Source organism: Eumetopias jubatus, unplaced genomic scaffold (assembly GCF_037043125.1).
Source record: "Eumetopias jubatus isolate StellerSeaLion01/CBP00866 unplaced genomic scaffold, mEumJub1_p1.0 scaffold_2, whole genome shotgun sequence".
NCBI lineage: Eukaryota > Metazoa > Chordata > Mammalia > Carnivora > Otariidae > Eumetopias > Eumetopias jubatus.
In genome coordinates, this window is record NW_028274808.1 from 161,254,294 (window position 1) to 161,262,649 (window position 8,356).

Consider the following 8,356-nt stretch of genomic DNA (forward strand, 5'->3'; position numbering starts at 1 on the left):
CATCACTTGGTCTTCTATATCATTAATTCATGTATCCTAGCAGTTAGAGCTTCCATTTTTTATTGCATCTCACTAATAGCCTTTTTTATTTTGACTTGATTAGATTTTAGTTCTTTTATTTCTCCAGAAAGGGATTCTCTAGTGTCTTTTCTGTTTTTTTCAAGCCCAGCTGGTATCTTTATAATCGTTATTCTGAACTCTAGTTCTGACATCTTACTTATGTCCATACTGATTAGGTCCCTGGCAGTTGGTACTGCCTCTTGGTCTCTTTTTTGAGGTGAGTTTTTCCATCTTGTCATTCTGTCCAGAAAAGAATAGATGAACAAAGAACAAAATACTAAAATGGCAACAATGACCCCAGAGAAATATACACTAAACAAATCAGAAGAGGGCCAAAACAGAAATAAATAAATAAATAAATAAATAAATAAATAGAGAGAGAGAGAGAGAGAGAGAGAGTATAATCAGACAGGTGAACAGAACAGAGCAATACACTATATCCTGGGTGTATTTTGGTCTGCTTGTTAGAAGAAACTACATCCAAAAATTAAGAAAGAAAAACTTATATGTGTACAAAAACAAAATTAATTACACTGAAAGGATAGAATGTAACTGTGAAGATGAAAATTAAAAAAGACTTTAACAAAAAAAGGAAAGAAGAAGAATAAGAAAAAAAAGAGAGAGAGAATATGATCAAACAGGTGAAGAGCACAGAGCAATACACTAGACTCTGGGTGTACTTTGGTCTGTTTGTTAGAAGAAACTGCATCCCAAAACTGTAAAGAAAGAAAAACTTATATAAGTTTTATATGATGAAAATAAAGAGTGCAATTTTAGTATATATGTATATATATATATATATAATTAATTTAAATACAATAAAAGGATAGAATGTAAGTATAAAAATTAAAAATTTAAAAGATTTTTTAAAAAGTTGATAAAATAAGAAATTGGTTGAAAAAGGAAAGAGAAAAAATTAGAATTGAAAAAAACTAAAGAATCGTGGGGAAAAAAACCATGAATTCTATATACCAATTTCCCCCTAGCACTGGAGTTGTTCAGTTCTGTGTGACCCAGTAAATTTGGTCTTGGCCAGATGTTCTTGCTTATCTTCTGGGGGAGGGGCCTGTTGCTCTGATTCTCAAGTGTCTTTGCCTGTTCAGAACTGTACTGCCCTTGCCAGGGGCCCAGGCTAAGTAATCTGCTCCCCATTGCTCTATGTGGCTTTTGTTCCCTGAAGGCTTTCCCCTCAGCTTTAGAGGATGAGAATGAAAATGGTGGCCTCCCAAACTCTGGCAAAAGCTCGGGGCCCCGCTCCTCAGTGCGCCCCCAGAGAAAAGCAGTCTATCACTCCCGTCTCCCTGGTCTCCATCAGCACTCCGTGCTCACCCAGCCTGTGACCAAGCGTTTGTATATCAGGCACACAACCCCATTTCAAGTCTCCAAAGCCACTCCTGACAAGTGAGGAAGCGGGGGTCTCCTCAGTTCTGCTGCTTGCTGGGCCCCTGTGCGGAGAGTGGTCGCCTGATCGCCCCACAGTTTGCAGTATATGGCAACCCTGAGCTGGGAGCCCACTCCTGGTCTCACTGATTGCCGCCGGCTTCCTGGCTCTGATGCCTGGGAGCTCTGCCATACTCAGGCACCCTGGAGGATCCTGAGACCACACCGTCCCACCTCGGGTTCCTCCCCCACTTAGCCACCTGAGCACCTTTCAGACAGGGACATCCCTCACCAGAGCAGACTTCTAAAAGTTCCAATTTTGCACTCCATTGCTCTATCACTTGCTGGTGGCAGCTTACAGAGGCCCCCTCCCCCACCCTTTATCTTCCCATATATCACCTGGGATTCACTTCTCTGCACCTCCTACCTTGCAGAAAGAGGTTGCTTGTCTATTTGTAGAGTTGCAGCTATTCTTTTCTTAGGTCTCCGGTTGAGTTTGCAGGTGTTTAGAATGATTTGATGGCTATCTAGCTAAATTCCTGGGACCAGACGAAACTAGGGTCCCCTACTCCTCCACCACCTTGGACCAACCCCTATCTTAATGAAAATAAAGAATGCAATTTTGAAAAAACAAATAGACCTCCATTTACAAGGCAACTCTTTCACTTCCTTTCTACTGTTTTGATTATCACTTGCAAGATTTATCTTATTCCTGTTTTGTTTAAATTTGGAAACTGGAATGTTGACGAGCAGCTGATAAAGCACATATTCCAGACTTGAAAGTTTTAGCTTAGTATCAACTCTTCAGGAAAAGAAAAAGCTAGCAGATTTTCATTTTTCATGAAAATATGGCAATAAAAATACATTTGCAGTTACAAAACAGGTCAAGGTCATTTGCAGCACTCATTAATTCTGCCACTCCTGTGAAAAATGCTAAAAGCAATGCCTACATTTTGCAAACAGAAAAAAGTTAACAGGTTTCATCTTGCACTGGGTATAAGAGCAAAGCCTATGGTAGAGCCAGAAATAGAACCTGAATGCATTCATGTTCCTTTTTTGATATAGAACAGGACTCAACTCAAGCAGTCTCATTAAAATTGTGCTACAGAAGAAACAGTTCTACCTCTTCACTCAATTTTCCTTAATATAATTAAATGGTTCATTTTGGCTGTGCTTTCAACTGGATACCTTATGCTAATTCATTTAACCAAGTATCATTTACACAGTAATTGCATAGAATACACTGGATGCTAAGCATAATAGGTAGCATGTAATCATTTTAAAGAATTCTTTTAAGAGAAAGCAATATTTGAAATCCAATACAATCAACCATTAGAGGAGAGCAAGCACTGTTGCTTAGGGTCAGCTGGTCAACATTCAACTTCTAATATGGCTGCCTTAATATAATTCTGGATTTTAAAGGGTTCAAAATTAAATCCCACAATCACTGTGAAGGAAAAGCACCTTCAAAGTTGCAGAAATTGAGAATTCCGTGCTGCCATCCTGTGTCCACCATCTGGACACTGCAGCTATGATTTCAGCTTCCTTCCCTAAGTTTGTGCATTTACACACAAGTGTTGGGGTGGAACTTGAGTCAGTGCTGCCACGGTGTTTCAATGCGCTTAGAAACCCTAATATGTCCACCAGCCCTCTATACTACTGGACTGGGAATAGAATAGTTCTCACAAAATCTTAGCAATATGTGGATCCTCAGGAGCAAAATGAGCAATTTCATCATGCCCACTGGACCCCGTGGGCAGCTGAAAGAATTAAATGAGATCATCTACGCAGAGTGATGTAAGCACAGAGCAGGTAGTAAGTGATCAATAAAGGTTAGCGCTTTATATCTTTAACACACTGGCCTGACACATGCCAGCCTTGCAAACAGCAGCATTTTATTGGCGTGCGTTTATATAACACATTATCAGTAAGCATCATTTATGGGCTTGTTTAACATGGTCTTCAAGGCCCAGCATGGTCTGGCAGTGACCAGCATCTCCTGCCACATCCCCCACTGCAGCCCACTCTATATCATGCCTTATCCTGTATCTCTCTTCATGCCCCACCCCTTGGCTTTTTATGCAGAAGTCACAGCAGCCTTCCTGCATTTCCATGAAAGCACTGAGCTCCTTCCTAGAATACCCACTCTGCACATGCACTCCCCTCTCCATGGAACTATCCCCCGGGGTCTTCTCCTTTGCCCATAAACTCGTCTTCAGTTTTCTGCTTAATCAGAAAGCTGAGTCTTTGACCTCCATTGTAACACTTAATGTTAATTTTGGATTTTTGGTGTGATTCTTGTATTTGTGTCTGTTTTACCCACTAGACTAAAGGTTCCCCCAGGGCAAGGTCCATGTTTTGGGATTTTTTTCTCACTATCTATATCCCTCCGGGTCTACCACAGTGTTTGGCCTATGTTAGGTTCTCAATACATACAGATTCTATAAACGTATAAACATACCCCAGTAGGAGGCTATGACTCTCAAGGACTGAGCATTTCTCTTTTTCTGCTTCATTTCATAATCATTATTCCCCTCACCCCTGGCCTTCACTACACTATGAAAATATACATATTTTACTAGGTTAAAATAGCTTGGGGAAAATAAAATGTAAATTTCAGTTTAAAAAGAGAGGGAAGAAAAGAGATATCAATGAAATAAACATAGCTAGACATGGGGCAGTGAGCCAACATTAGCAAGGAGCAGTATGAGTAGTAGTTAAGCCACTACTGCAGGCCCATTTTAGGGCTGGGAAGAAGGACTGGGAAGCTGAAGGCTTTGGAGACCCCTATCCCATCCCCACCACACTTAATTTTCTTCATGAGTCTCCTCTCACTAGTGACTTCCGCCAGAACTGTGCACCCCAGGGCAATGGCCTTTGTCTCTCTGGGTCTCCTCTGCATTATCAAATATGGACCAAAATAGGACCCTACCCATGTGCAGGGTGCCAACCAAGCATCACTCCTTAAAGAGCCTTTTATCATATTTAGTCATTTCTGCAGTGAAATATATTTCAAAAAAAGCCCACTACTAACAGTTATGTTGAGTTTTGTTTCTTTGTTTCTTAGAGGCAGAGGGGATGACTATTCACAGGAATGACTATTTGCTCTCTTCAGTTTTTCAAGTTTTAATAAATACTTATGTTTTTCTCCTTAGCATAAGACATATTGGTTATTTACGTCTTGATTTTTCTTCTCCACTTGAATGCCAGACTAAGGCCTTTGTTTCAACCATTTGAGGATTAGAAAGCTACTCAATGTGAATAAAAATGTGGCATGGGAAAGAACAGCTCAGGATTTTAGGAGGTTGTATGACCCAGAGCTGTGGCCCAGGTGCTGAGCTGGGGAGACGTAACAGCTAAAGCCTCGCCAGGAGAGTCCCCGAGGAAGGAATGTTGGCCTGCAGATCCTGAGGGACGCCATTATCTCACCTGGTCCCTCAGGCTCCAAAAATGATGCCCTGCTCAACTGGACTAGTCCCAACAAAGCAGAGCCAAGAGTCCTTGGAGCTGAGACCTTAGGCGCCAATGGCCGGCCCCGCCCCCTTCCACCCCCCTTCCCGACCATTGGCTGCTCTCCCCGCCGCCCCCGCTCCTGCCTTCCCAAGGGTTGGCTGCTCGCCCCGCCCCTCCTCCCGCCCCTCCCTCTGGGGGGATTGGCCACCCTCCCAACCCACTTTGCAGCCCCGCGCAGCTGGCGGGGTCTCGGGGGTCGTGAACCTTTTGTCTCGCCAATTTGGGCGGTGAGTGTGGCTCGGTTCTCAGGTCCCGTGTGGCGGGGAGGGCGCCCGGCCTGCGGCCCCAGTTGGGGCTGCGCTCGTTCCGTGTCCCCTCGAACTTTGCCCGCCCGGAGCTCCGCTGCTCCCGGCGGCCAGAACGGAGGGGTAGAGCAGTCCTCCGAGGCCCGGGGGGGCGGGCGGCGCAGCTCGTCCCGGGGCCGCGCGAGGCACAGACGCCGCGCCGGGCCGCCCGAAGGCCTCCCCGCGCCCAGGCCCGGGCGCCCTGATAACCTCGCGCTTTGCTCCCGCAGGGCGCCGCCGCGGCTACTTTGTGGCGGGTTCGGGGGGGTTCGGGGCCCGCCCGCCTGCGGCTGCGGGAGCCCGGCCCGACCCGGGGACCCGGGAGTCTGTCGCCGACGTGTGCGGGGCTGCAGCGGCCCGAGCTCTACGCGCAGGTAGGTCCCCGTCCTGGGGTGAAATGCGAGGACCCAGGCCGGGAGCACGTGGCCGGTGACGACCGGGGTTCCCACGTGTTCGGTTGTAAGGGCCCCAAATTGTCTGGCCTTTCCGATAGAGGGAATGCACGTTCCCGGGCTCCCCCCCGCACAACAGCTGCTTCCGGTGGGTTTTCAGGAAAGCGCTGAGATCCAGGGGATATTGACGAGGGAGGCGTGCAGAGATCCTAGAGAGAACCCTGTAAAAATCCCAAACGGTCCTTTCCTGTGCCCTTTTAAGGTTGACGGGGTGCCGTAAGAAGCTAAGACAGAAGGGTAAAATAAGTCTCCATAAAACCCAGGGAGGAGATTGTAAAACTCCTCTTTGGATCCTGTCTGGAGTCACAGCTGAACCAGAGAAAATTTTCTTTCGGTTCAAGCACCCTCCTGATATTTTAACACGGCTCGGAGCACGAGTGATGAAATCAAACTTAACCTTAGCATTGATGGTACATTCAGTGAAAGTGTTGGCATTTGTCACTGAAGGCAGGAACAACCTACTAGAAAGACATAAAGACTATGAATTGAGAACATCTGAAGGCACCCGCTGACAAAGGTCACAAAGCCTCTGGAGCCAGACTTCACTGGGTAGAAACAACAGATCCAGAATACTCGAAACTGACCCATTTTGAAATAGTTTTTGGTCACCCCATGCCTACTGACATCTCTAAACCTTCCATTCCTGGATTGGGTGAGCATATGGGGCCTTGAGTGAACAACTGAATACGTTGACTAGTTATATATAAGAACCGTTGGAGCACATGATCAACAGGTGAAAAAAACATGGTCTTCACTTACTACTAACAAGCCTTGCCATACCTTTCTCCCAAGAGATGGAGTACACATCAAAGTTTTTAGAAGAAAGTATGCATTATCAGCTCACTGGGAAAGGCTTTAGGAAATACTGTTAACCATCTACACTGTCATCAAAATAAAAATCTTCCAGGATTCACATAAGACACACCCAAGCTAGATCCAGATCATCACCCCTACAACAATTAGAAGGCTGTCCCTATGAGTGACCTCAAATTGAGGATTTCCAGAGCCTAACCCAGGCTCCAGAAGCAGATGACAGCATGAAGTAGGCAGCTTTGTCCAAAATCTGGAATCAAGAATGTTGTCTTCATTTATTTTCCATTGAAGCCTTTCTCCTTGACCTGGAAAATTCTCTGACCTAGAGATCTTTTTTAAAAGACCCTTCCTCTTTTATTTCCAGAAAGATTGGCTGGAGGTTGCTTGTCCTGAACTATTCTCCCTGTGTTCCTCCACTATGGGCTCCCTTTCAAACAGTGTCTTGCTTCAACTAACCCTTGGTGCTTTTTCAACAATTCTACCACAACCCTATTACCCACTCCCACCACTCTTCCAAACCCTGATACCTTAGCTATTTATCTGATTGCTGGTTGTATCAACATCTATATAACGCACAGGAACCTGAACTAGTTTTTGTTCCTTCCCATGGAAATACCTGATGGACCCATTCTGTGTAGTGGATGTAGAAAAGGGAACAGTATCCACAAACAAGAGGACAAAATCACTCTACTTGGCATTAGGAAACTTCTACAGAAGCTCAAGTTCTATCATTTACTCAGGTGAAGCTTTTGGAGGGAAATTTTCCTCTTCGCATTCAAAACAAAAATGGCACTGGACCCTTCCTAGGTAACGTACCAAAACAATACTGTAATCAAACACTACGGTTTGATTCCACAGATGGGTCACCTTCAGACCTTCTATAGATGTTGTAAATGAGTCCAAGACTGATTATTATGATGCAGATGTTTGCCTAGTCACTGGACAATATTCCTGGTTTGCAGGCCACACAAGTAGGACCTGGAATAGCTTGGTTTTTCCCCTAGTTGGTCTGCCCAATACCCAAGACTACATATGGGTGGCCCAAAATTCTGGAATGACCTGGTTAGGTAATGACACCCGTCTCTGTGGCTGCCAAAATCAAACCAAAGGTCTTCTATACCAGATATTTTGCAACTTGTTTTGCTCTTACAGGATGACAGAGGCACATGGTAAGTGGAGATGTGCAGATGCCAACATAACCAAAGATAGAAGTCATGATGGACACCAGATGCCAGCCTGGTGGGTCACACGTTCCACTCCGATCTTGTCCATGGACGACAACTCTGGTGTTTTTATCTTCGGTGGTAATAAGGTATATAAGGCATTCCTACCTAAATGGTCAGGGCGATGTGGACGTGGCTACCTGGCACCTGCCCTCACCAGGTATCCCACTTTAAATGCTAGCCAAATCACAAACGCAGGCTCCTTAATAAAGTAGTGCCCCATAGATGCACCCAACCAGACATCATGGACAGTCCACCCATTTATCACAACACCAATTCAATAAGGACCCCTTCCCCAGGTTTGGGAACGTCGCATCTAGAAGAAACAATTCTAAATATTTCCAAAGTAACAGAACAAGGATTCACTGCCACAGTGTAGACCTTGGAAGCCCGCCAATCGAGAGTTAGCAGTTTACTCTCTGCACTCCAGAATCACCATCTGGATTTATCTGCTGCTCAACAAGAAGAACATGTACAATCATTGGCAAACAATGCTGCCTCTATACAACTCAGAAGTCCTGTCTTGTCTGAACCGTGTGAAGGGACATGTCAACAATCTACATCGAACGAGTGAATTACGGTTTAATTGGACTGACCTATTCTCAGGCATGAGAGACCGGTTCAGTGGCCC

At 45.1% G+C, this 8,356-nt stretch overlaps 1 non-coding gene across 1 annotated transcript; it reads left to right on the forward strand.

The window, feature by feature from the left end:
- The first annotated feature begins 5,878 nt into the window (after positions 1–5,878).
- Positions 5,879–6,000, forward strand: LOC114206893 (small nucleolar RNA SNORA26). The gene has a single exon (XR_003608748.1). It is a non-coding gene; the product is annotated as a small nucleolar RNA SNORA26 (small nucleolar RNA).
- The last annotated feature ends 2,356 nt before the right edge of the window (positions 6,001–8,356 follow it).